Source organism: Lycorma delicatula, chromosome 3 (assembly GCF_047948215.1).
Source record: "Lycorma delicatula isolate Av1 chromosome 3, ASM4794821v1, whole genome shotgun sequence".
Lineage (NCBI taxonomy): Eukaryota > Metazoa > Arthropoda > Insecta > Hemiptera > Fulgoridae > Lycorma > Lycorma delicatula.
The window spans coordinates 114,824,380-114,851,779 of NC_134457.1; the positions used below are offsets into that span (position 1 = coordinate 114,824,380).

At 26.8% G+C, this 27,400-nt stretch overlaps 1 protein-coding gene across 6 annotated transcripts in view; it reads left to right on the forward strand.

Annotated features, from left to right (window-relative positions):
• LOC142321911 (palmitoyltransferase ZDHHC13-like) overlaps positions 1-27,400 on the forward strand; it is a 260,499-nt gene that overhangs the window by 201,050 nt on the left and 32,049 nt on the right. For 3 of the 6 annotated variants that reach the window (XM_075360422.1, XM_075360421.1, XM_075360425.1), the window contains exons 2-4: positions 20,372-20,475; positions 21,382-21,542; positions 23,051-23,187. The gene's annotated coding sequence lies outside the window, so the exon portion shown is untranslated. Of the gene's footprint in view, positions 1-20,371; positions 20,476-21,381; positions 21,547-23,050; positions 23,188-27,400 lie in introns of those variants that run through there. The other 3 variants (XM_075360423.1, XM_075360426.1, XM_075360424.1) reach the window with 3 other exon arrangements.

Consider the following 27,400-nt stretch of genomic DNA (forward strand, 5'->3'; position numbering starts at 1 on the left):
AATTATTCTACGTGAATAAAATCACCTAAAATTTTAAGTAGGAATCAGAAATTTATTTTTTCAATATATCACCTAAAATTTTATTTAAGAAGTACGAATCAGAATTTCGGACTTAAAACGTAGCGTATAGAAAAAAATTATTTTTTCAATATATCACATAAAATTTTATTTAAGAAGTATTCGGACTTAAAACGTAGCGTACAGAAAAAATGTATTTTTTCAATATAAAAAAAATTATTCTACGTGAATAAAATCAAAAAATTATTTTTTCAATATATCACCTAAAATTTTATTTAAGAAGTATTCGGACTTCGTACAGAAAAAATGTATTTTTTCAATAAAACGTAGCGTACAGAAAAAATGTATTGTTTCAATATAAAAAAAAATTATTCTACGTGAATAAAATCAAAAAATTAATTTTCAATATATCACGTAAAACTTTATTTAAGAAGTACGAATCAGAAATTCGGACTTAAAACGTAGCGTACAGAAAAAATGTATTTTTTCAATATAAAAAAAATTATTCTACGTGAATAAAATCACCTAAAATTTTAAGTAGGAATCAGAAATTTATTTTTTCAATATATCACCTAAAATTTTATTTAAGAAGTACGAATCAGAATTTCGGACTTAAAACGTAGCGTATAGAAAAAAATTATTTTTTCAATATATCACATAAAATTTTATTTAAGAAGTATTCGGACTTAAAACGTAGCGTACAGAAAAAATGTATTTTTTCAATATAAAAAAAATTATTCTACGTGAATAAAATCAAAAAATTATTTTTTCAATATATCACCTAAAATTTTATTTAAGAAGTATTCGGACTTCGTACAGAAAAAATGTATTTTTTCAATAAAACGTAGCGTACAGAAAAAATGTATTGTTTCAATATAAAAAAAAATTATTCTACGTGAATAAAATCAAAAAATTAATTTTCAATATATCACCTAAAACTTTATTTAAGAAGTACGAATCAGAAATTCGGACTTAAAACGTAGCGTACAGAAAAAATGTATTTTTTCAATATAAAAAAAATTATTCTACGTGAATAAAATCACCTAAAATTTTAAGTAGGAATCAGAAATTTATTTTTTCAATATATCACCTAAAATTTTATTTAAGAAGTACGAATCAGAATTTCGGACTTAAAACGTAGCGTATAGAAAAAAATTATTTTTTCAATATATCACATAAAATTTTATTTAAGAAGTATTCGGACTTAAAACGTAGCGTACAGAAAAAATGTATTTTTTCAATATAAAAAAAATTATTCTACGTGAATAAAATCAAAAAATTATTTTTTCAATATATCACCTAAAATTTTATTTAAGAAGTATTCGGACTTCGTACAGAAAAAATGTATTTTTTCAATAAAACGTAGCGTACAGAAAAAATGTTTGTTTCAATATAAAAAAAAATTATTCTACGTGAATAAAATCAAAAAATTAATTTTCAATATATCACCTAAAACTTTATTTAAGAAGTACGAATCAGAAATTCGGACTTAAAACGTAGCGTACAGAAAAAATGTATTTTTTCAATATAAAAAAAATTATTCTACGTGAATAAAATCACCTAAAATTTTAAGTAGGAATCAGAAATTTATTTTTTCAATATATCACCTAAAATTTTATTTAAGAAGTACGAATCAGAATTTCGGACTTAAAACGTAGCGTATAGAAAAAAATTATTTTTTCAATATATCACATAAAATTTTATTTAAGAAGTATTCGGACTTAAAACGTAGCGTACAGAAAAAATGTATTTTTTCAATATAAAAAAAATTATTCTACGTGAATAAAATCAAAAAATTATTTTTTCAATATATCACCTAAAATTTTATTTAAGAAGTATTCGGACTTCGTACAGAAAAAATGTATTTTTTCAATAAAACGTAGCGTACAGAAAAAATGTATTGTTTCAATATAAAAAAAAATTATTCTACGTGAATAAAATCAAAAAATTAATTTTCAATATATCACGTAAAACTTTATTTAAGAAGTACGAATCAGAAATTCGGACTTAAAACGTAGCGTACAGAAAAAATGTATTTTTTCAATATAAAAAAAATTATTCTACGTGAATAAAATCACCTAAAATTTTAAGTAGGAATCAGAAATTTATTTTTTCAATATATCACCTAAAATTTTATTTAAGAAGTACGAATCAGAATTTCGGACTTAAAACGTAGCGTATAGAAAAAAATTATTTTTTCAATATATCACATAAAATTTTATTTAAGAAGTATTCGGACTTAAAACGTAGCGTACAGAAAAAATGTATTTTTTCAATATAAAAAAAATTATTCTACGTGAATAAAATCAAAAAATTATTTTTTCAATATATCACCTAAAATTTTATTTAAGAAGTATTCGGACTTCGTACAGAAAAAATGTATTTTTTCAATAAAACGTAGCGTACAGAAAAAATGTTTGTTTCAATATAAAAAAAAATTATTCTACGTGAAAAAAATCAAAAAATTAATTTTCAATATATCACCTAAAACTTTATTTAAGAAGTACGAATCAGAAATTCGGACTTAAAACGTAGCGTACAGAAAAAATGTATTTTTTCAATATAAAAAAAATTATTCTACGTGAATAAAATCACCTAAAATTTTAAGTAGGAATCAGAAATTTATTTTTTCAATATATCACCTAAAATTTTATTTAAGAAGTACGAATCAGAATTTCGGACTTAAAACGTAGCGTATAGAAAAAAATTATTTTTTCAATATATCACATAAAATTTTATTTAAGAAGTATTCGGACTTAAAACGTAGCGTACAGAAAAAATGTATTTTTTCAATATAAAAAAAATTATTCTACGTGAATAAAATCAAAAAATTATTTTTTCAATATATCACCTAAAATTTTATTTAAGAAGTATTCGGACTTCGTACAGAAAAAATGTATTTTTTCAATAAAACGTAGCGTACAGAAAAAATGTATTGTTTCAATATAAAAAAAAATTATTCTACGTGAATAAAATCAAAAAATTAATTTTCAATATATCACCTAAAACTTTATTTAAGAAGTACGAATCAGAAATTCGGACTTAAAACGTAGCGTACAGAAAAAATGTATTTTTTCAATATAAAAAAAATTATTCTACGTGAATAAAATCACCTAAAATTTTAAGTAGGAATCAGAAATTTATTTTTTCAATATATCACCTAAAATTTTATTTAAGAAGTACGAATCAGAATTTCGGACTTAAAACGTAGCGTATAGAAAAAAATTATTTTTTCAATATATCACATAAAATTTTATTTAAGAAGTATTCGGACATAAACGTAGCGTACAGAAAAAATGTATTTTTTCAATATAAAAAAAATTATTCTACGTGAATAAAATCACCTAAAATTTTAAGTAGGAATCAGAAATTTATTTTTTCAATATATCACCTAAAATTTTATTTAAGAAGTACGAATCAGAATTTCGGACTTAAAACGTAGCGTATAGAAAAAAATTATTTTTTCAATATATCACATAAAATTTTATTTAAGAAGTATTCGGACTTAAAACGTAGCGTACAGAAAAAATGTATTTTTTCAATATAAAAAAAATTATTCTACGTGAATAAAATCAAAAAATTATTTTTTCAATATATCACCTAAAATTTTATTTAAGAAGTATTCGGACTTCGTACAGAAAAAATGTATTTTTTCAATAAAACGTAGCGTACAGAAAAAATGTATTGTTTCAATATAAAAAAAAATTATTCTACGTGAATAAAATCAAAAAATTAATTTTCAATATATCACCTAAAACTTTATTTAAGAAGTACGAATCAGAAATTCGGACTTAAAACGTAGCGTACAGAAAAAATGTATTTTTTCAATATAAAAAAAATTATTCTACGTGAATAAAATCACCTAAAATTTTAAGTAGGAATCAGAAATTTATTTTTTCAATATATCACCTAAAATTTTATTTAAGAAGTACGAATCAGAATTTCGGACTTAAAACGTAGCGTATAGAAAAAAATTATTTTTTCAATATATCACATAAAATTTTATTTAAGAAGTATTCGGACTTAAAACGTAGCGTACAGAAAAAATGTATTTTTTCAATATAAAAAAAATTATTCTACGTGAATAAAATCAAAAAATTATTTTTTCAATATATCACCTAAAATTTTATTTAAGAAGTATTCGGACTTCGTACAGAAAAAATGTATTTTTTCAATAAAACGTAGCGTACAGAAAAAATGTATTGTTTCAATATAAAAAAAAATTATTCTACGTGAATAAAATCAAAAAATTAATTTTCAATATATCACCTAAAACTTTATTTAAGAAGTACGAATCAGAAATTCGGACTTAAAACGTAGCGTACAGAAAAAATGTATTTTTTCAATATAAAAAAAATTATTCTACGTGAATAAAATCACCTAAAATTTTAAGTAGGAATCAGAAATTTATTTTTTCAATATATCACCTAAAATTTTATTTAAGAAGTACGAATCAGAATTTCGGACTTAAAACGTAGCGTATAGAAAAAAATTATTTTTTCAATATATCACATAAAATTTTATTTAAGAAGTATTCGGACTTAAAACGTAGCGTACAGAAAAAATGTATTTTTTCAATATAAAAAAAATTATTCTACGTGAATAAAATCAAAAAATTATTTTTTCAATATATCACCTAAAATTTTATTTAAGAAGTATTCGGACTTCGTACAGAAAAAATGTATTTTTTCAATAAAACGTAGCGTACAGAAAAAATGTATTGTTTCAATATAAAAAAAAATTATTCTACGTGAATAAAATCAAAAAATTAATTTTCAATATATCACCTAAAACTTTATTTAAGAAGTACGAATCAGAAATTCGGACTTAAAACGTAGCGTACAGAAAAAATGTATTTTTTCAATATAAAAAAAATTATTCTACGTGAATAAAATCACCTAAAATTTTAAGTAGGAATCAGAAATTTATTTTTTCAATATATCACCTAAAATTTTATTTAAGAAGTACGAATCAGAATTTCGGACTTAAAACGTAGCGTATAGAAAAAAATTATTTTTTCAATATATCACATAAAATTTTATTTAAGAAGTATTCGGACTTAAAACGTAGCGTACAGAAAAAATGTATTTTTTCAATATAAAAAAAATTATTCTACGTGAATAAAATCACCTAAAATTTTAAGTAGGAATCAGAAATTTATTTTTTCAATATATCACCTAAAATTTTATTTAAGAAGTACGAATCAGAATTTCGGACTTAAAACGTAGCGTATAGAAAAAAATTATTTTTTCAATATATCACATAAAATTTTATTTAAGAAGTATTCGGACTTAAAACGTAGCGTACAGAAAAAATGTATTTTTTCAATATAAAAAAAATTATTCTACGTGAATAAAATCAAAAAATTATTTTTTCAATATATCACCTAAAATTTTATTTAAGAAGTATTCGGACTTCGTACAGAAAAAATGTATTTTTTCAATAAAACGTAGCGTACAGAAAAAATGTATTGTTTCAATATAAAAAAAAATTATTCTACGTGAATAAAATCAAAAAATTAATTTTCAATATATCACCTAAAACTTTATTTAAGAAGTACGAATCAGAAATTCGGACTTAAAACGTAGCGTACAGAAAAAATGTATTTTTTCAATATAAAAAAAATTATTCTACGTGAATAAAATCACCTAAAATTTTAAGTAGGAATCAGAAATTTATTTTTTCAATATATCACCTAAAATTTTATTTAAGAAGTACGAATCAGAATTTCGGACTTAAAACGTAGCGTATAGAAAAAAATTATTTTTTCAATATATCACATAAAATTTTATTTAAGAAGTATTCGGACTTAAAACGTAGCGTACAGAAAAAATGTATTTTTTCAATATAAAAAAAATTATTCTACGTGAATAAAATCAAAAAATTATTTTTTCAATATATCACCTAAAATTTTATTTAAGAAGTATTCGGACTTCGTACAGAAAAAATGTATTTTTTCAATAAAACGTAGCGTACAGAAAAAATGTATTGTTTCAATATAAAAAAAAATTATTCTACGTGAATAAAATCAAAAAATTAATTTTCAATATATCACCTAAAACTTTATTTAAGAAGTACGAATCAGAAATTCGGACTTAAAACGTAGCGTACAGAAAAAATGTATTTTTTCAATATAAAAAAAATTATTCTACGTGAATAAAATCACCTAAAATTTTAAGTAGGAATCAGAAATTTATTTTTTCAATATATCACCTAAAATTTTATTTAAGAAGTACGAATCAGAATTTCGGACTTAAAACGTAGCGTATAGAAAAAAATTATTTTTTCAATATATCACATAAAATTTTATTTAAGAAGTATTCGGACTTAAAACGTAGCGTACAGAAAAAATGTATTTTTTCAATATAAAAAAAATTATTCTACGTGAATAAAATCAAAAAATTATTTTTTCAATATATCACCTAAAATTTTATTTAAGAAGTATTCGGACTTCGTACAGAAAAAATGTATTTTTTCAATAAAACGTAGCGTACAGAAAAAATGTATTGTTTCAATATAAAAAAAAATTATTCTACGTGAATAAAATCAAAAAATTAATTTTCAATATATCACCTAAAACTTTATTTAAGAAGTACGAATCAGAAATTCGGACTTAAAACGTAGCGTACAGAAAAAATGTATTTTTTCAATATAAAAAAAATTATTCTACGTGAATAAAATCACCTAAAATTTTAAGTAGGAATCAGAAATTTATTTTTTCAATATATCACCTAAAATTTTATTTAAGAAGTACGAATCAGAATTTCGGACTTAAAACGTAGCGTATAGAAAAAAATTATTTTTTCAATATATCACATAAAATTTTATTTAAGAAGTATTCGGACTTAAAACGTAGCGTACAGAAAAAATGTATTTTTTCAATATAAAAAAAATTATTCTACGTGAATAAAATCACCTAAAATTTTAAGTAGGAATCAGAAATTTATTTTTTCAATATATCACCTAAAATTTTATTTAAGAAGTACGAATCAGAATTTCGGACTTAAAACGTAGCGTATAGAAAAAAATTATTTTTTCAATATATCACATAAAATTTTATTTAAGAAGTATTCGGACTTAAAACGTAGCGTACAGAAAAAATGTATTTTTTCAATATAAAAAAAATTATTCTACGTGAATAAAATCAAAAAATTATTTTTTCAATATATCACCTAAAATTTTATTTAAGAAGTATTCGGACTTCGTACAGAAAAAATGTATTTTTTCAATAAAACGTAGCGTACAGAAAAAATGTATTGTTTCAATATAAAAAAAAATTATTCTACGTGAATAAAATCAAAAAATTAATTTTCAATATATCACCTAAAACTTTATTTAAGAAGTACGAATCAGAAATTCGGACTTAAAACGTAGCGTACAGAAAAAATGTATTTTTTCAATATAAAAAAAATTATTCTACGTGAATAAAATCACCTAAAATTTTAAGTAGGAATCAGAAATTTATTTTTTCAATATATCACCTAAAATTTTATTTAAGAAGTACGAATCAGAATTTCGGACTTAAAACGTAGCGTATAGAAAAAAATTATTTTTTCAATATATCACATAAAATTTTATTTAAGAAGTATTCGGACTTAAAACGTAGCGTACAGAAAAAATGTATTTTTTCAATATAAAAAAAATTATTCTACGTGAATAAAATCAAAAAATTATTTTTTCAATATATCACCTAAAATTTTATTTAAGAAGTATTCGGACTTCGTACAGAAAAAATGTATTTTTTCAATAAAACGTAGCGTACAGAAAAAATGTATTGTTTCAATATAAAAAAAAATTATTCTACGTGAATAAAATCAAAAAATTAATTTTCAATATATCACCTAAAACTTTATTTAAGAAGTACGAATCAGAAATTCGGACTTAAAACGTAGCGTACAGAAAAAATGTATTTTTTCAATATAAAAAAAATTATTCTACGTGAATAAAATCACCTAAAATTTTAAGTAGGAATCAGAAATTTATTTTTTCAATATATCACCTAAAATTTTATTTAAGAAGTACGAATCAGAATTTCGGACTTAAAACGTAGCGTATAGAAAAAAATTATTTTTTCAATATATCACATAAAATTTTATTTAAGAAGTATTCGGACTTAAAACGTAGCGTACAGAAAAAATGTATTTTTTCAATATAAAAAAAATTATTCTACGTGAATAAAATCACCTAAAATTTTAAGTAGGAATCAGAAATTTATTTTTTCAATATATCACCTAAAATTTTATTTAAGAAGTACGAATCAGAATTTCGGACTTAAAACGTAGCGTATAGAAAAAAATTATTTTTTCAATATATCACATAAAATTTTATTTAAGAAGTATTCGGACTTAAAACGTAGCGTACAGAAAAAATGTATTTTTTCAATATAAAAAAAATTATTCTACGTGAATAAAATCAAAAAATTATTTTTTCAATATATCACCTAAAATTTTATTTAAGAAGTATTCGGACTTCGTACAGAAAAAATGTATTTTTTCAATAAAACGTAGCGTACAGAAAAAATGTATTGTTTCAATATAAAAAAAAATTATTCTACGTGAATAAAATCAAAAAATTAATTTTCAATATATCACCTAAAACTTTATTTAAGAAGTACGAATCAGAAATTCGGACTTAAAACGTAGCGTACAGAAAAAATGTATTTTTTCAATATAAAAAAAATTATTCTACGTGAATAAAATCACCTAAAATTTTAAGTAGGAATCAGAAATTTATTTTTTCAATATATCACCTAAAATTTTATTTAAGAAGTACGAATCAGAATTTCGGACTTAAAACGTAGCGTATAGAAAAAAATTATTTTTTCAATATATCACATAAAATTTTATTTAAGAAGTATTCGGACTTAAAACGTAGCGTACAGAAAAAATGTATTTTTTCAATATAAAAAAAATTATTCTACGTGAATAAAATCACCTAAAATTTTAAGTAGGAATCAGAAATTTATTTTTTCAATATATCACCTAAAATTTTATTTAAGAAGTACGAATCAGAATTTCGGACTTAAAACGTAGCGTATAGAAAAAAATTATTTTTTCAATATATCACATAAAATTTTATTTAAGAAGTATTCGGACTTAAAACGTAGCGTACAGAAAAAATGTATTTTTTCAATATAAAAAAAATTATTCTACGTGAATAAAATCAAAAAATTATTTTTTCAATATATCACCTAAAATTTTATTTAAGAAGTATTCGGACTTCGTACAGAAAAAATGTATTTTTTCAATAAAACGTAGCGTACAGAAAAAATGTATTGTTTCAATATAAAAAAAAATTATTCTACGTGAATAAAATCAAAAAATTAATTTTCAATATATCACCTAAAACTTTATTTAAGAAGTACGAATCAGAAATTCGGACTTAAAACGTAGCGTACAGAAAAAATGTATTTTTTCAATATAAAAAAAATTATTCTACGTGAATAAAATCACCTAAAATTTTAAGTAGGAATCAGAAATTTATTTTTTCAATATATCACCTAAAATTTTATTTAAGAAGTACGAATCAGAATTTCGGACTTAAAACGTAGCGTATAGAAAAAAATTATTTTTTCAATATATCACATAAAATTTTATTTAAGAAGTATTCGGACTTAAAACGTAGCGTACAGAAAAAATGTATTTTTTCAATATAAAAAAAATTATTCTACGTGAATAAAATCAAAAAATTATTTTTTCAATATATCACCTAAAATTTTATTTAAGAAGTATTCGGACTTCGTACAGAAAAAATGTATTTTTTCAATAAAACGTAGCGTACAGAAAAAATGTATTGTTTCAATATAAAAAAAAATTATTCTACGTGAATAAAATCAAAAAATTAATTTTCAATATATCACCTAAAACTTTATTTAAGAAGTACGAATCAGAAATTCGGACTTAAAACGTAGCGTACAGAAAAAATGTATTTTTTCAATATAAAAAAAATTATTCTACGTGAATAAAATCACCTAAAATTTTAAGTAGGAATCAGAAATTTATTTTTTCAATATATCACCTAAAATTTTATTTAAGAAGTACGAATCAGAATTTCGGACTTAAAACGTAGCGTATAGAAAAAAATTATTTTTTCAATATATCACATAAAATTTTATTTAAGAAGTATTCGGACTTAAAACGTAGCGTACAGAAAAAATGTATTTTTTCAATATAAAAAAAATTATTCTACGTGAATAAAATCACCTAAAATTTTAAGTAGGAATCAGAAATTTATTTTTTCAATATATCACCTAAAATTTTATTTAAGAAGTACGAATCAGAATTTCGGACTTAAAACGTAGCGTATAGAAAAAAATTATTTTTTCAATATATCACATAAAATTTTATTTAAGAAGTATTCGGACTTAAAACGTAGCGTACAGAAAAAATGTATTTTTTCAATATAAAAAAAATTATTCTACGTGAATAAAATCAAAAAATTATTTTTTCAATATATCACCTAAAATTTTATTTAAGAAGTATTCGGACTTCGTACAGAAAAAATGTATTTTTTCAATAAAACGTAGCGTACAGAAAAAATGTATTGTTTCAATATAAAAAAAAATTATTCTACGTGAATAAAATCAAAAAATTAATTTTCAATATATCACCTAAAACTTTATTTAAGAAGTACGAATCAGAAATTCGGACTTAAAACGTAGCGTACAGAAAAAATGTATTTTTTCAATATAAAAAAAATTATTCTACGTGAATAAAATCACCTAAAATTTTAAGTAGGAATCAGAAATTTATTTTTTCAATATATCACCTAAAATTTTATTTAAGAAGTACGAATCAGAATTTCGGACTTAAAACGTAGCGTATAGAAAAAAATTATTTTTTCAATATATCACATAAAATTTTATTTAAGAAGTATTCGGACTTAAAACGTAGCGTACAGAAAAAATGTATTTTTTCAATATAAAAAAAATTATTCTACGTGAATAAAATCAAAAAATTATTTTTTCAATATATCACCTAAAATTTTATTTAAGAAGTATTCGGACTTCGTACAGAAAAAATGTATTTTTTCAATAAAACGTAGCGTACAGAAAAAATGTATTGTTTCAATATAAAAAAAAATTATTCTACGTGAATAAAATCAAAAAATTAATTTTCAATATATCACCTAAAACTTTATTTAAGAAGTACGAATCAGAAATTCGGACTTAAAACGTAGCGTACAGAAAAAATGTATTTTTTCAATATAAAAAAAATTATTCTACGTGAATAAAATCACCTAAAATTTTAAGTAGGAATCAGAAATTTATTTTTTCAATATATCACCTAAAATTTTATTTAAGAAGTACGAATCAGAATTTCGGACTTAAAACGTAGCGTATAGAAAAAAATTATTTTTTCAATATATCACATAAAATTTTATTTAAGAAGTATTCGGACTTAAAACGTAGCGTACAGAAAAAATGTATTTTTTCAATATAAAAAAAATTATTCTACGTGAATAAAATCACCTAAAATTTTAAGTAGGAATCAGAAATTTATTTTTTCAATATATCACCTAAAATTTTATTTAAGAAGTACGAATCAGAATTTCGGACTTAAAACGTAGCGTATAGAAAAAAATTATTTTTTCAATATATCACATAAAATTTTATTTAAGAAGTATTCGGACTTAAAACGTAGCGTACAGAAAAAATGTATTTTTTCAATATAAAAAAAATTATTCTACGTGAATAAAATCAAAAAATTATTTTTTCAATATATCACCTAAAATTTTATTTAAGAAGTATTCGGACTTCGTACAGAAAAAATGTATTTTTTCAATAAAACGTAGCGTACAGAAAAAATGTATTGTTTCAATATAAAAAAAAATTATTCTACGTGAATAAAATCAAAAAATTAATTTTCAATATATCACCTAAAACTTTATTTAAGAAGTACGAATCAGAAATTCGGACTTAAAACGTAGCGTACAGAAAAAATGTATTTTTTCAATATAAAAAAAATTATTCTACGTGAATAAAATCACCTAAAATTTTAAGTAGGAATCAGAAATTTATTTTTTCAATATATCACCTAAAATTTTATTTAAGAAGTACGAATCAGAATTTCGGACTTAAAACGTAGCGTATAGAAAAAAATTATTTTTTCAATATATCACATAAAATTTTATTTAAGAAGTATTCGGACTTAAAACGTAGCGTACAGAAAAAATGTATTTTTTCAATATAAAAAAAATTATTCTACGTGAATAAAATCACCTAAAATTTTAAGTAGGAATCAGAAATTTATTTTTTCAATATATCACCTAAAATTTTATTTAAGAAGTACGAATCAGAATTTCGGACTTAAAACGTAGCGTATAGAAAAAAATTATTTTTTCAATATATCACATAAAATTTTATTTAAGAAGTATTCGGACTTAAAACGTAGCGTACAGAAAAAATGTATTTTTTCAATATAAAAAAAATTATTCTACGTGAATAAAATCAAAAAATTATTTTTTCAATATATCACCTAAAATTTTATTTAAGAAGTATTCGGACTTCGTACAGAAAAAATGTATTTTTTCAATAAAACGTAGCGTACAGAAAAAATGTATTGTTTCAATATAAAAAAAAATTATTCTACGTGAATAAAATCAAAAAATTAATTTTCAATATATCACCTAAAACTTTATTTAAGAAGTACGAATCAGAAATTCGGACTTAAAACGTAGCGTACAGAAAAAATGTATTTTTTCAATATAAAAAAAATTATTCTACGTGAATAAAATCACCTAAAATTTTAAGTAGGAATCAGAAATTTATTTTTTCAATATATCACCTAAAATTTTATTTAAGAAGTACGAATCAGAATTTCGGACTTAAAACGTAGCGTATAGAAAAAAATTATTTTTTCAATATATCACATAAAATTTTATTTAAGAAGTATTCGGACTTAAAACGTAGCGTACAGAAAAAATGTATTTTTTCAATATAAAAAAAATTATTCTACGTGAATAAAATCACCTAAAATTTTAAGTAGGAATCAGAAATTTATTTTTTCAATATATCACCTAAAATTTTATTTAAGAAGTACGAATCAGAATTTCGGACTTAAAACGTAGCGTATAGAAAAAAATTATTTTTTCAATATATCACATAAAATTTTATTTAAGAAGTATTCGGACTTAAAACGTAGCGTACAGAAAAAATGTATTTTTTCAATATAAAAAAAATTATTCTACGTGAATAAAATCAAAAAATTATTTTTTCAATATATCACCTAAAATTTTATTTAAGAAGTATTCGGACTTCGTACAGAAAAAATGTATTTTTTCAATAAAACGTAGCGTACAGAAAAAATGTATTGTTTCAATATAAAAAAAAATTATTCTACGTGAATAAAATCAAAAAATTAATTTTCAATATATCACCTAAAACTTTATTTAAGAAGTACGAATCAGAAATTCGGACTTAAAACGTAGCGTACAGAAAAAATGTATTTTTTCAATATAAAAAAAATTATTCTACGTGAATAAAATCACCAAAAATTTTATACAGCAAGCCGCTATGCCAAACTTTGTCAAAGGCAAAGTTTGCCTTTGACAAAGGCAGTTACCGCTTAGTTTTACTTTGGTTAAGAAAAGAGGTTAAAAGCGGTTAGTTACCGCTTTTCTTAACCAGTCGTCGAGTAGCCCTCCCTGAACCCTGCTCAGGCCGTACTCCTTTTCCCAAATGTCGCCTAAGTCTCTCCAGGAAATTCCTTTCGGAAAGCTTGACAACACTGGTAATAAGGAAATCGGCCTGTAATTATGGGGAAAGAGCAGACTTTTTCCGTCAACACCCGGAGCCTTGTCGGGGGGTGTGGCTTTGATTGCAACCTCCGCATCAGTGACTTGGTTTATTTAGTGGGGCGTCCTTCACCTGGGCTAAATAATCTACGAGGAATAAAATCACCTCGGTGGTTGTGTGGTCGTCGTTCGTCGTTCATTGATGATATGACGTGTTCGACCGTGTCGTCGATTTCCTCCGGTGTGGTCAGGAGTTCAGAATGCGCTGGTCTGTAATCCCGTTGGAGAGTTTCATAGAAACGTTTTCCAATTCACTGACCTTCGGGGTGTAGTCGGGGGGGGGGGGGGGGGGTTCGTCTCGGTCGCCCCCTACTTGGCCCAACTCCAATAATACAGGAGAGTGGTCCGAGCTGAGGTCTTCTATCGTTTCAATCATGACCGGAGTTGTTACCGCCTTCATGATTGCGATGTCGAATACATCAGGTCTCGATCTGCCTGTTCGATGAACGAAGGTGGACACCTCGGGGCCTAACCGGCGTGCTCGTGCCCTTTGGTATAGAAATTTGCCATTTGCACTTGTCAGATTGCTATTTCAAGACTCGTGTTTAGCGTTGAGGTCGCCCATGAATATCATGGGCCCATCCCAATTTTCTAGCACGGCATCTAGATCTGCGCCTGGATCTGCTGAGTTTGGTTTATTATAAGCCGAAATCAGCCGATACACCGTGCCTAGATGCTCCACATGTACATAAGTCTGCTCCATTACGTTAGTGTGGAAGTCGACCCTTGTGTGTGTATGGCGTCTGTGGACTAAAATTGCAGTTCCACCGCTGGCAGGGCATCCGGGTCGTACTGGCCTATCCGTCCTATTATTAATCCGTCCATTAATTTTCGTACTACTTCATAAGCGCAATTTGTCAGTTATTTTAATAAACTTAGTAAACAAAATCAGAGAACATTGTACATGAGGAATAAAAGAAAAGACATAAGAAAATAAAAGACATGGGCACCACATTACTTACTATTAAATTACCTATAAACAACACTTTTTTAAAATGAGTACATAAAAAATTTATTTCAAACTTCTGATATTTTTTCATGTTTTGTTTTTTATTATTATTAATCGTAAAAGCTTTTTTTTTTCAATCAGAGGTTAATAATTATGAATAAATCACTATATTGGGAGATGAAGTCTGATCGAACCGATGTGCCCTCTAGCCCATTCCCCTTGTACGATGTGCCCCCTTGCCCATTCACCTTGTAAGATCAAAAATTTCTTTAATAAAAATGTTATTTGCCTATAACTCTGGATTCTATGAGAGCTTATTATTGCAGTTAAGAAAAAGTCCTAACACCAATTTTTTTTTAATTTTGGGCTTTTTTGGACACTTTCGGTTCAGTTGATTGCAATCAAAAGGGGAGGTGCACAACTAGATATTACAACAGTCCTAACGGGCAAATCGTTTTTGTGCGAGACGCCGGAACTAGTCAAAATAGATTCAGGGTTGGTCAAAATGGATATTTCCATATTATTAATATTTCTATTTTATTTATTTATTTATTATTAATATTATTTTATTATTATTTTTTTTTATTTATTATTAATATTTCTTTGCTAAAACTTGTATTGTGTTTTATTATATTATCGTGGTCTACAAGAAATGTGATCGAACTTTCTTGCGTACTTTATGAAAAAATGAAAACGATTATGCGATCGTAAAATTGCTTTCGTTTCTGCTATGTCTCAGAATCGTATCTACAGTAGGTTTTGAGAAATTGTGGGTAAACACCAAAACTGGGGTACAAAAAACTTTGTTTTTATGTTTGACGTATATATAACTTTGTTAAATGAATGTAAACACATAAAATATTTAAAGAAAACTTGTAGAGAATTTAATTTTCGCGCGGACCTAAATGCAATAGAAGGCTGCTAAGGGGGATAATAACATGTAGCAACATTAAGGACTGGAGATAACTGTATATTTAGAGCTGAGAAAGGGGGTGAGCTCTGACACTTAGTAGAACTCTGCTGTCAATTCTTGTAGATCTTAGTATCAAATCAGATGTTGGTTAGAGAACACTGCATCAAATGTTGGCTGATTTTGTTACGCTTTAATACAAGCTATATAAGTACAGATCATTTCATCTATTAGAAAGGGATTACTCACCATTATACTTACTACACGGCTTGAGTGAAAAGCACCTGAAGCAAGACAGATGAATGAATGATGGACTTAATCTAGCATTCTAAGCGTGGTGGACTGAGCTACTGAATGGGCCACACAGCCATAGTACAAGCAGGAAACGAAGTAAAGCTTGGTAGAAGGGCAACACACACTTGATCAGCTCCCCATCATGTATTAAACTCACAGTATTTCCAATATTTTTAAACATTTTAACTTAATTTCCTTAAAATGTGTTAGTCTTTGGTAAACCACATTCCCAAAAATTTAACCTCTGTGCGTGCTTCAACTGGTTCATCATGTAAAAACGTTTGAGTATCAATATCATCTCTCAAATGTGAGAAGCAGATGCATTTTGTTTTCTCTGGAGAAAATGGGAGTCCAGTCATTTTACACCACGATTCTAATCAAGTGATTGTATTGTGGAGCAGCCTCTCGCAAGTAGCTGAAGTTATGTAAATGCAAGTAGAAGACTTGCATTTACACTTGCCTTTCTTGGCAAGTGTAGAAGACACTATCAACTGATAAATATTAGTTATATATAGATTCAAGGCATTATGGTTAAAAAAATTAAATCATTGTAAAGAAATTTCATTTCATTTGAATTATTGTGTGAAATAGTTAATTTCCCTGCTATGAAGTTGTTGTGTATAGCTATATATTATACTATAAAATGGAAAGTTTGGTAATCTGATAAAAATTTTCATACTGGCGGGGGGGAAAGGTTTTGTAGATCTTTGGCAAAATCATTTTGCCAAATTTCATCCAAATTAATCTATCCCTCTCTTTTTTCTTTCTCTTTTTCTGTTTAGTCTCTGGAACCACCATAAGTTATTACTTCAGAGGATGATATGGATTTTCATATGAGGATCCTCATCCATATGAATGTAAATGAAGTGTATTCCTGTACAGTCTCAGGTTGACAATTCCTGAGATGTGTAATTAATTGAAACCCAACACAAAACAACATCGATATCCATGATTTAGTATTCAAATCCATATAAAAGCCTTTACTAGGATTTAAACCTTAGAACTCTCAACTTCTAAATCAGCTGATCTGTGATGATGAGTTGACCATTAGAACAATCTGGTGGGTTAAATTGATCCAACCCACCAGGTTGGTCTAGTGGTTAACGCGTCTTCCCAAATCAGCTGATTTGGAAGTCGAGAGTTCCAGCATTCAAGTCCTAGTAAAGCCAGTTATTTTTACATGGATTTGAATACTAGATCGTGGATACTGGTGTTCTTTGGTGGTTGGGTTTCAATTAACTACACATCTCAGGAATGGTCGAACTAAGAATGTACAAGACTACACTTCATTTACACTCATACATATCATCCTCATTCATCCTCTGAAGAATTATCTAAACGGTAGTTAAGAGGCTAAACAGGAAAAAGAAAGAAAGTCTGAAGTGAAGTGTATATACCTTCCTTTGAAACAAGCCTGCATAGATATCCTTGTTCTTACTTGATATAAGCTCATCGTGAGTGCAGGAGTAAGTCATCAGAGGTCATGCTAGTACTTGTACATAATCCTGAATCAGTTCACAGTGTCATCTTGTGTCTCTTTCAATATATTTCAGAGTGAGATTTGTTTTGCATCTTATAAAGCCTGTTCATAGGTGAGTTTGAACTCACCAGTTAGTGTATGGTAACCCACCAGGTTCGTCTACTGGTGAATGCGTTTTCGCAGATCAGTTGATTTCAAAGTTGAGAGTTCCAACATTCAAATCCTAGTAAAGGCTGTTACTTTTATATGGATTTGAATACTAGATCATGGATACCGGTGTTCTTTGGTGGTTGGGTTTCAATTAACCACACATCTCAGAAATGGTTGACCTGAGACTGTACAAGACTACACTTCACTTACACTCATACATATCATCCTCATTTATCCTTTGAAGTAATACCTGACAGTGATTCCCGTAGGCTAAACAGGAAAAAAAGGAAAAAAGGTAACGTATGGTAGTTGTGAGCCCAAGCTGAGATTTTCTTGTAAATTCATGAAGGTTTATATAATTAAATTTTACCACATCCCTAATGTTCATGCCTCAGGAGAGACAATACGTCATTGTGACAAATGAAGAAAGTTCTTCTTCAACTTCAGGTGGGTTTGTTGCTCTTCATGATCAGGAGAGGATGATGAAGATCTGAAGTATGTCTCTTTTCCTTGCCTTCTTTCTCTATCTCTTTGTGGTGGGGTGATTGCAATGAAAGAATAATCTTTTTCAGTAGTTTTCATGCATGCTGGATGTTCTTCGTCCCATTGAGTTGCTGAGGAAGGTTGGACCATCTCTTCTGTCTGGATGCTGATGTCTGATACCTTAAGAGGTATTAACAAAAAAAAACCACACAGGCAAACATACATTCATGTGCATACAGTCTTATTTAATTTTTCAATGATAAAACTGTATTCTTTGGTTAGATGGGATCATGAAATGTCAAAATCTGTAAAAACCTTAACATGCAAAATCAGTTAGCATACTTTCTTTTATATAGAACACTGTACTGTTAGTCTGTGTAACTGTACAGCTGGGAAATTAATAATATAAACATTATGAGTTTACTTTAAAAACAACAGCAATAGAAAAACATATAAAAGCAGTATAAAAAGAATTTACATTAAAAGCAGCAACAACATTGTGTAGACTTATAAGTTAGACCTACATTTCTGCACAATCCACACAATGGAAATTCATAGGTAAGTCTCAATCCATCAAGCTACAATAACGTTTGCACTTCTAACTAGTACCACCTGTAATTCTTACCTATGGAAAGTAATGGGTACAAATTTTATGTGTGAGCGTATCTGTTGTGAAAAGATACTTGTTCAGGCAGATGGATTCTTAAGTTATTTCTTAAATCTCATCCATTACCATCTAAATATGATGGCTACATTTTTATATACCCCTAATCTACAAGGGAGTACATTCTATTGTATAAGTGAGAACAGTAAAGATCTGAGTTCAGGCTTTTGTTGTTAAGTACTACAATTGCCTGGATAAGATAATGAAATTTAGTTATGTCAATTTTAGTTCATGTTAGAGTTCTTTATACTTTGTGATATCTGGGTAAATAGAGTTGGTGAAACTTAGAATTACTTTAAGTTTTACTTTGGTTTTTCATTTACTAAAAGTTAGGCAGCCTGTTCTGAATTTATCAGAACTTAGGAGAAAATTTTTTGAATTGGATTATTTCACTCAGACAGTCGGGGTTCTAACTTGGTCATTCTTCACATACAAAACTGTAGCATGGGAACAATACAAAATCATATTCTTATGTTCAAACTGTGATAATGAAAAGGGGGAGCACCTTCTTGTTGGTTTTCATACAATTTATTCAGTAGGGGGCGTGTTTTAGTGGAAAAATTTGATAGTCAAAAATTAAAGCAGAATTTTAAAAAACATCATTGGGAGATTTTGAACTTTCACATTAACCAAATAGGCCTTGTACTCATTACTTTTTTGTGGTTACTCCTGCTTCTGAAAGTACATTTTAATAAGAATAAAAATGAAAATAAAATTGAAAAAACTTCATAAAATGTAACATTTTTCAAAATTGTACATTTTTGTTGACCTTTTTTATTAAGCAGTTTATAAGAACTGATACCTAAAGAAGCACCTGGTAATTCTGGTGATTATTTATTTGCAAATTATTAATTATAATGTCAAAAGAAATGAAATCAGGGGGTGAATGTAGGTAGAGTGAATTTTTATATGAAACCCAACGATTGGGAAGAAGTAAACTTTTAAACAGGTAAAAAAAGTTTACTCAAATTATTATTTTAGTGTGGAGTGATCTTGCAGTTCATACGTTAACAAACTTAGCTTTTTAAGAGTGTATAATGGTATAAATTACAACTAGTGAAAATAGCTTCTATATTATTTGGTTGATGACCCATAAAGTGGTTCCCAATCAGAAATCTGTTTGGGGACAATTTTACCCATAATTAAGCCATGGTAATTTAAGAAAAGGTAGAAACTTGGTTAACTCAGATAATCTGTGTATTCTGACAACAGAACATCCAATTTCAGTTGTATATCAAACAGTACATACAATTTCTCTTAGATTTTGGTATGTGGATAAACATACATTAGTCTTAAGGAAAATGCAAAAATCTATTAAAAAAAAGGAGTCTTGAAAATGTGACCACTGGGTACAGTGGTTAACTAAATTTTACTATTTCAAATAGTATTTTGTTATATGGTATTTTAATCACGAACCCAAAATTTCATATCCCCTCAAAATTATTATGCCTAGAAAAAGAATTTAAAGTTATCAATATCATTTTAAATTTGTTTAAAGATTTTAATAATTAAGTTAATAATAAGTTTTATAATAGTGATGAATTAATTCACCAGATAAACTTGAAGCTTGCTGCTGGGGAATATGAAAAATGTGGTTTATTATTTTTGTTAACATATTTCTGATTGTAGGTTACAAAAGAACAGCTACAGCTACATGTAAAATGACTTCAGCAATCTCACATTTTTGAATAATTATTACAATCTCTTTAATAATCTTTGTTGGTCTTATATAGGTAAGTTTTATATACTTTCTTTTATCTATTATTTTAACTTTTATATTTTATCAACTTTGTCTGTGGTATTAGTTTTGAGTTTTATTTTGCCTTCTTGGCTTGTTTTAGTAAATTTTTATTATATGATTAATATTACATTTACACCTTGTATAGTTTATTATTTCGGAGTTATTTTACCCTTTTACTAATAATGTACCGGGCGATGATGACGCCCAGGCGTTTTTCGCCCACAAACAACAAAAAAGAAAAAAAAATTATTGGTCTCAAGTTCTTCATTTCTCATTAATGTTATTATTAACATAATGAGAAAGATAAATTAATTCAGCATTTATTAATCAAACAATCAGGTTGCTAAGGCAACCTGATTGTTTAATAATTTATCATGTCTTCAGAAATTTTTGCTTGCATAAATGTTAGTTATTTTATTGCATAAATTTTAAATGCACATAACAAATGGTTCTTAGTAAATTTCTGTTAAAATATCAATTTTTGAATTTTTAGTTTTAATTGTTTTAAAATATTATATTATTTGTTTTTTTTATCTTAAATGTATTTGCACAAATTTTTGTATACATGATAATATTTGCAGACATTGTAAATTTTCAGCATCATAAAATGACTTGGAATTTGTGAAAAGAATGAAAGATGTCACATTTGTTAATGAAAAGTTGTTTATTATCTCAATTAGCCTTTCAATGAAGAGTAATTCTGTTTCTAATATTCAAGGTGTTATTACTAAATTCCTGAAGCATTGCATTTAGCAAGCTTTAAACACTAATTTGAAAATGGGTAAAATAATAACTATGAATTAAAAAAGATTTTTAATAAATCTCTAGTAGGTAACTTTAAATAATTACTAATTATTTTAATTTGATGTTAATTTGAATTTTTGCTTTGTTTAATTAGAATGATATTTGTGATGAAGATTGTACATTAAAATTGTCATCAAAAGCAAGCACTAGAAATTCTATTACATTAATATGGAATGCAGTGAACAATTTCAAACATAAACCTACTTATAAAGTTCAGCTTAAAGAGCGACTGTGGGGATGGATTACAAAATACTGGTAGGTTAGTTACTATTTTAAAATGTCTTGTTCACTCAACATTGATATTCTAACATTTAGATTGCATTACTGTTTTTTTTTTAAGTTTCAATACTTATGGCTATAAGTAAATACAACTGTCCATAACTGGAGTAAGGCTAATTTATCTGTTGACATTCTAGATTTTTCTATTTGCACAGATAAAAAAAAATATTTGGTATCAACGAAAAAAAAGAGGTATCAATAATTTTATATATTGATGAGTTGGCAGCAAATGTTCAGTTCAGCTTGGCATTTTTCAATTTCTGCAAAATTCCATTCTTTATTTGTATGTCCAAGTTTTAAGCTTGTTTGATGCATAATCATCTAATTGAAGAAGTTTAATTTTATGTAAATAATGGTAAATAAAAATTAAAGAGGACAAGCTGTTCTGCGAGAAAACTTTAAAATATAAGTATAATCTTACTAATTTGTAAGCTTATAAAATTATTAAAAATTAGTTTGACTGATTATTATAGATTAGAATAACTTCCTTCAATAGAGGAAAAGTTCCTTCTTCAGTGAAGTTAATGATGGTGTTGTTAATGGGTGACTGACTTAAAAAGATTAACAAGTCTGTTAAGCAAGTAGTTAAATGATATATTATAGTGTATGAAGTGTTTGTTTATTTAATATGTTGCTTTTACCAAGTTTATTGCATTGGAGAATTTCATATTGATAAATTGTGTTGAGATTTTAGTTTTATCCGCTAAAATCAAATTTGCAAGTCATGATTAATGTTTCTATATATGTGTCCTAATTTTATGAGGTGTTTTTTCAAAAATTGACTATGCTGGTATGCAATAATTGTTTTTTTTTGTATTTACATTTGGATCGGATAAACTCTAAGTCACTTAAAGGAAAATTAGAATCACTTTTATTTAATTGCTTGCACCCATTAATGATTTTTCAGACTTTCTGAAATACAACCATTCATGAGGCATTTTGTTTAACAAAATCTCTTTTCCAAAACTACTGCTTTATTGTAAGCTTTATTCCTTTACTGCTTGTAAGCTTTATTCCTTACAATCATCTATTCTGCATCCAAAGAAAAGATGAAATGGCTGGCTTTTTAGAATCAAACAGTATAAAATGTTCTGGTGTATAAAAAAATGCTACGCTTATGGAGTTTTCAACCTGGGACCTTTGGATGAAAATCTGGGATGCTTCCATTCTGCCATGGAGGCTGGCAATTATTTGTATTGCAACTGTATTTTTAGAAAGTTAAAGTTAGTATGTATAAAATATTCAGAATATTGGAATTTTATAATTTCTTTTATTTATCTTTTTCTTAAGTGTATTTATATAGTTATTTTTATTCATTAATTTGGTTTGAATTAACTGGGATCTGCTGTAATGCCATGTGTTGTAATAATTTTGCAGATCTCGAGTTATACTCTTAGTATTATGTACTTATGCTGTTCTGGTTAAGGAAGTACATTTTGTATAAAATATATAAATATAAGTGAATAAATGTTTTTAAATTTTAGGGGTTTTAGAACAGAAGTAGAAATAAAACAATTAGCTCCGCAAGAATGTTATAATTTTAGAGTTGGAATAGTGAAACCAAATGGTAATTCAGAGGCAGATATTATTTGGAGTTCTACTATAAGGGCAATCACTAAAGGTAATGTCATAAGTATCTTCATAAGTAATAAATAGCTTGTTTGAAAGTTTTCATTGTCCATAATGTTAACTTTTAACATACAGTAATATGTTTTAAACAAAAGATGTAGGATCTTCTTTTTTTATAAATTTGGTGGTTGGACTGTTCATTTTTTTTGGTTGATTACTTTTCTTTACTTTTCTTTTTTCAAACAAGTGATTAAAATTACAGAATTCTGTGGTGTTTTCTGATTTGAATATTATTTAAATCTGAGTAATTAAACAAAGATAAATTTAAAAAAAGAAAAGAAAGAAGAATGGTATGTTTATTTAAATTAAGAGTATTTCTAAATTCTATATTATTTTCTTAAAGTTGTAATTGCATAGTACAGTTTGGAGAATTTCAACCAGTGATAGAGAAAAATGTTATTCATTGAGGTGTAACAGATGGTAAGCAATATGAGGGGTTTTTAGAGGAAGATCCATTTTGAGATAAAAACAGAACTGAAAAATATGAACAAACTTTATTGTTTACTCATAAAAACTATATTTATTTTTCAATTTGTTATCATTGTGATGTAAGCCACTATTTAATACGAAGAAAAATAAAATAATCACTGGGAGCTAAGTGAGGGTTATAGGGTGAATGAGTGAAGATTTTCTAACAGAAATTTTCCAATTTTTATCCCACGTCATTGGTTTTTTACAGCTCTTCTGAGACATTTTAACGTTTTGCAGTACTTATCATCATTCACAGTAGTTCTGCAATATCTAAATTTGACAAACAAGGAACCCTTTTTGTCCCAAAACACAGTAGCCACACGCTTCTTTACCAAACGTTCTTTTTTGAACTTCTTCAGTCAAGATGATGAATGCGCCATCACACTGACTGCGTTTTGTCTCAATGTTCAAATGAAAAACTCAGGTTTCAATGGTAACAATGTGATCAAACAGTTCATCACTTTCATTTTCCTGCCGCAAAAATTCATGTGCTGCAACAAAACGTTTTTTATTGTGTGTTTCAGTTAATATCTTCAGCACTTATCTGGTACACAATTTTTTATAGTTCAATTTAACAATTAAAACTTCATAAATTAAAGATTGTGAAACATTAAAGACAATTTTGAGATGGTGATGAACCAGTTTTCTCAAATTTTCGGCAACTTTTTCAATCAAATTATCTGTTTTCATTGACAGCAGGCTGCTACTTCCTTCCTCATGAACGTTCATTTGCTCTTCTCGAAATGAACGCCACCACAGTTTTCTTTAGTGTCACATATAATATTTGGCTTGTAAACATCACAAATTTGTCAGTGAATTTCTGCTACAAAATTTTTTCTTTACCTTCATATATCAGATTACTCTTCATACTTCAAATTTGTCAGGATTATGCATTTTAATACTCATTGTAAATGAGCAACTAACAGCCGATTATTGATTGAAATAACTGAGCTATGCAAACGCCATCTGTTTATATTGTGCATGTAGGCGACAAATTCAAAACTGAACTTATTTTAAAATCATGCCTCATAACCCAGTTAGTTGAGGTATTTTGTTATAGCATGTTACTTTATTTATTGCTTTATTCCGTAAATAAAATTTAGCTAAATTGTCAGTATCTGTGCAAATTTTAGCTTTGTTATATTTCAGATTGGTTTAACATAAAAGGGTTCATGTTTAGGGATTAAGATATTATTGGGAGAAGGTTTAATTCTTTACATTTTAAGATCTAATCAGTAATTAGACAAGGCTTGAGAACTAACAGGCTATTTCAGTTGGCTGCATAATTACATTCTGTTATACAGAGTTGTTACTAAGCTTGTAAAACATTTTCAAAGTTATGACTAAAAATTATTTATTATAAAAATTATGAAGGTAAATTCTTAAAATTATTGATTGCATAGTTGCCATAGTTTTCCACCATGATGTAGTAATAGGAAAGATGATTCTGAGTCACTGTAAAAAGGCATTTTCCATTAGAAAATGAAAATACCAGCTGTGACAGAGGACTGTCAATTTAGAGCAGAGTTTTAGGAAATCTGCCAGTGTGCAACAGTAGCATGAAGTGGTACAAGAAATTTTTGGATGAAAGCGCATTTAAAATTTCAACATGATGCCTTTGTACAGCCTCGTTGGTCAATGTATGCTGGTAAAATAAAAACAGAACAGCATTTTAAATGTATCAGTACATGTAGACCACGCAAATTCTGTAAACTGAACACGTGCAAGCTTTCAGCTCAATATCTCACAAACAACAGTTTCTTTGTAAGAGACTGATGGTTGAACCCCACAAGCTTCAGCTGTTGCTTGATTCCAGTATATATAATAAAGAAGAATGTCTTCATTTATGCATCAAAATATTGGAGAAACTTATAGTTTTGGGAAATCACTAATCTTTAGCAATGAAATATCTTTTCATTTATGTGAGACTGAAAAACGCTACAATATATGATATCTGATTCAGTTCATGAAGTCCTGGGGTACCGGAAGCTTTTTCCATACTTCCAATACATAAACTGGGTGTGCAGGAGGCATCCAGACGATATACTAAAAAAACATCTCAAGAGTATCTTGAATATCCCCAGTTATGCGATATACCATTAATATCCTATGTTCTTCCAAGTAAGTGGCACATCCATGCAACATTCTACAAAATCCTGGAAAAATATAAAATTCCCAGTAATTTAATTATATTTTTACGTTTAATAACACGTGTAAGATGAATACTTAATAACTTATTACATTTTCAGGACAACTTATAATTTTACTCTTTAAATTGAGATTTAAAATGATAAATGTGTTTCTAAGATTTTTTTCATGTGATGTTTTTATTGGCTAAATGAAGTCTTATGATTTTAAAAAATAAAAATAATTTTAATTCCTCAGTTTTGATATTCTTGCCGTTTTGAAATTACTAAACAAGGCATTGCAAAGCTTAATCAATGCACCTAGCCAACTAACGTTAACTGTAGCCACTGTGTTGTTGTGCAGAGTCTGTATTACTCTGATTTTTATCTGAGATTACCTTCAATGTTCAATTAGTTAACCTGTCCCAGATTTATTGTTAAACTATTCAATTGTTTTTGTGCTATATGAAGTTTCTTTAAAATATTACATTGAACTACATTAATTTTTCAGTTTATTTGCATTTTAAAAATTGTAAATAATTTACATGGTAACAGCATTGTGGAAAAAAATGGTGACATTTTAGTCGCATATACATATATAAGAATAATTCTATTATTACAAGAGTAGGACACCTACCATTTCCTGATGTGAAGATTATGAATAATTATGTATTAATTTAAATAGAATTTACATATGATTTATTTAGACTTCACCATTCATTTCAATAGCATAACCTTCAACTGTACTTAAAAGTGTCCATTCAATGTTTCAAGGTTTCCTGTGAAGTAAAAATTTCAGTGTAGTTAGTTAGTTCTTAGATGGCATCACTGAAATGCTATATTTAAATGAAAAATAAATAAAATCTAACCAAATTTAACCTATGCTTGCTAGTCAAGGTTAGCGAGCGAAGCAAGCGTAGGTTAAGTTTGGTTAGATTATATTTATAATTTTATTTTTTTATTTCAATATAGTGTTTCAGTGGTGCCATCTAAGAACCAACTACAACGGTAGATTGCTTACTACACTAATACCAAAATTTCATAGCCTGACATTTGTATTAAGTACATCATAATAAGATCCCAACTGATGTCTTCATGTTCACGTAGAGATTATAGAATCAGATCTCAAATATTCCATGCTATATATGCTATATATTCTATTACATATCACCAAGACTGGTAATTTTCTGTCCAAGAGATGGGTGCCCATAAAATGCATGGGACATGCCAGGGAACTTTCCATGATATCCTGCTAAGACATATATTGGTTATCCTGAGAATTTTTTTGTGTTTTGATATGGGAGACCAGATATTACCATGGGTTACTGAATTTGTGTGAGACCCAAAGATGAATGTATTTTTTGTTGGTTAGGTAAAGTACTATTGGTCCCTTTTCATCACAGAGTCTATCATCACTGGGTTAATGTACTGGATAAACTGGCTGATACTCAGCTTAATAGTGACAATAAATGCAAGGGGGATACAGATTAGTAGAATTTTGCCAAGAGAAAAAGTTATTTATAATCAACATTTGGTTCAAAAACTATAAAAGGAGGATATATATATGGGTATTCTCTGGGGATAAAGCTTGCTGTCAGATGATAGATC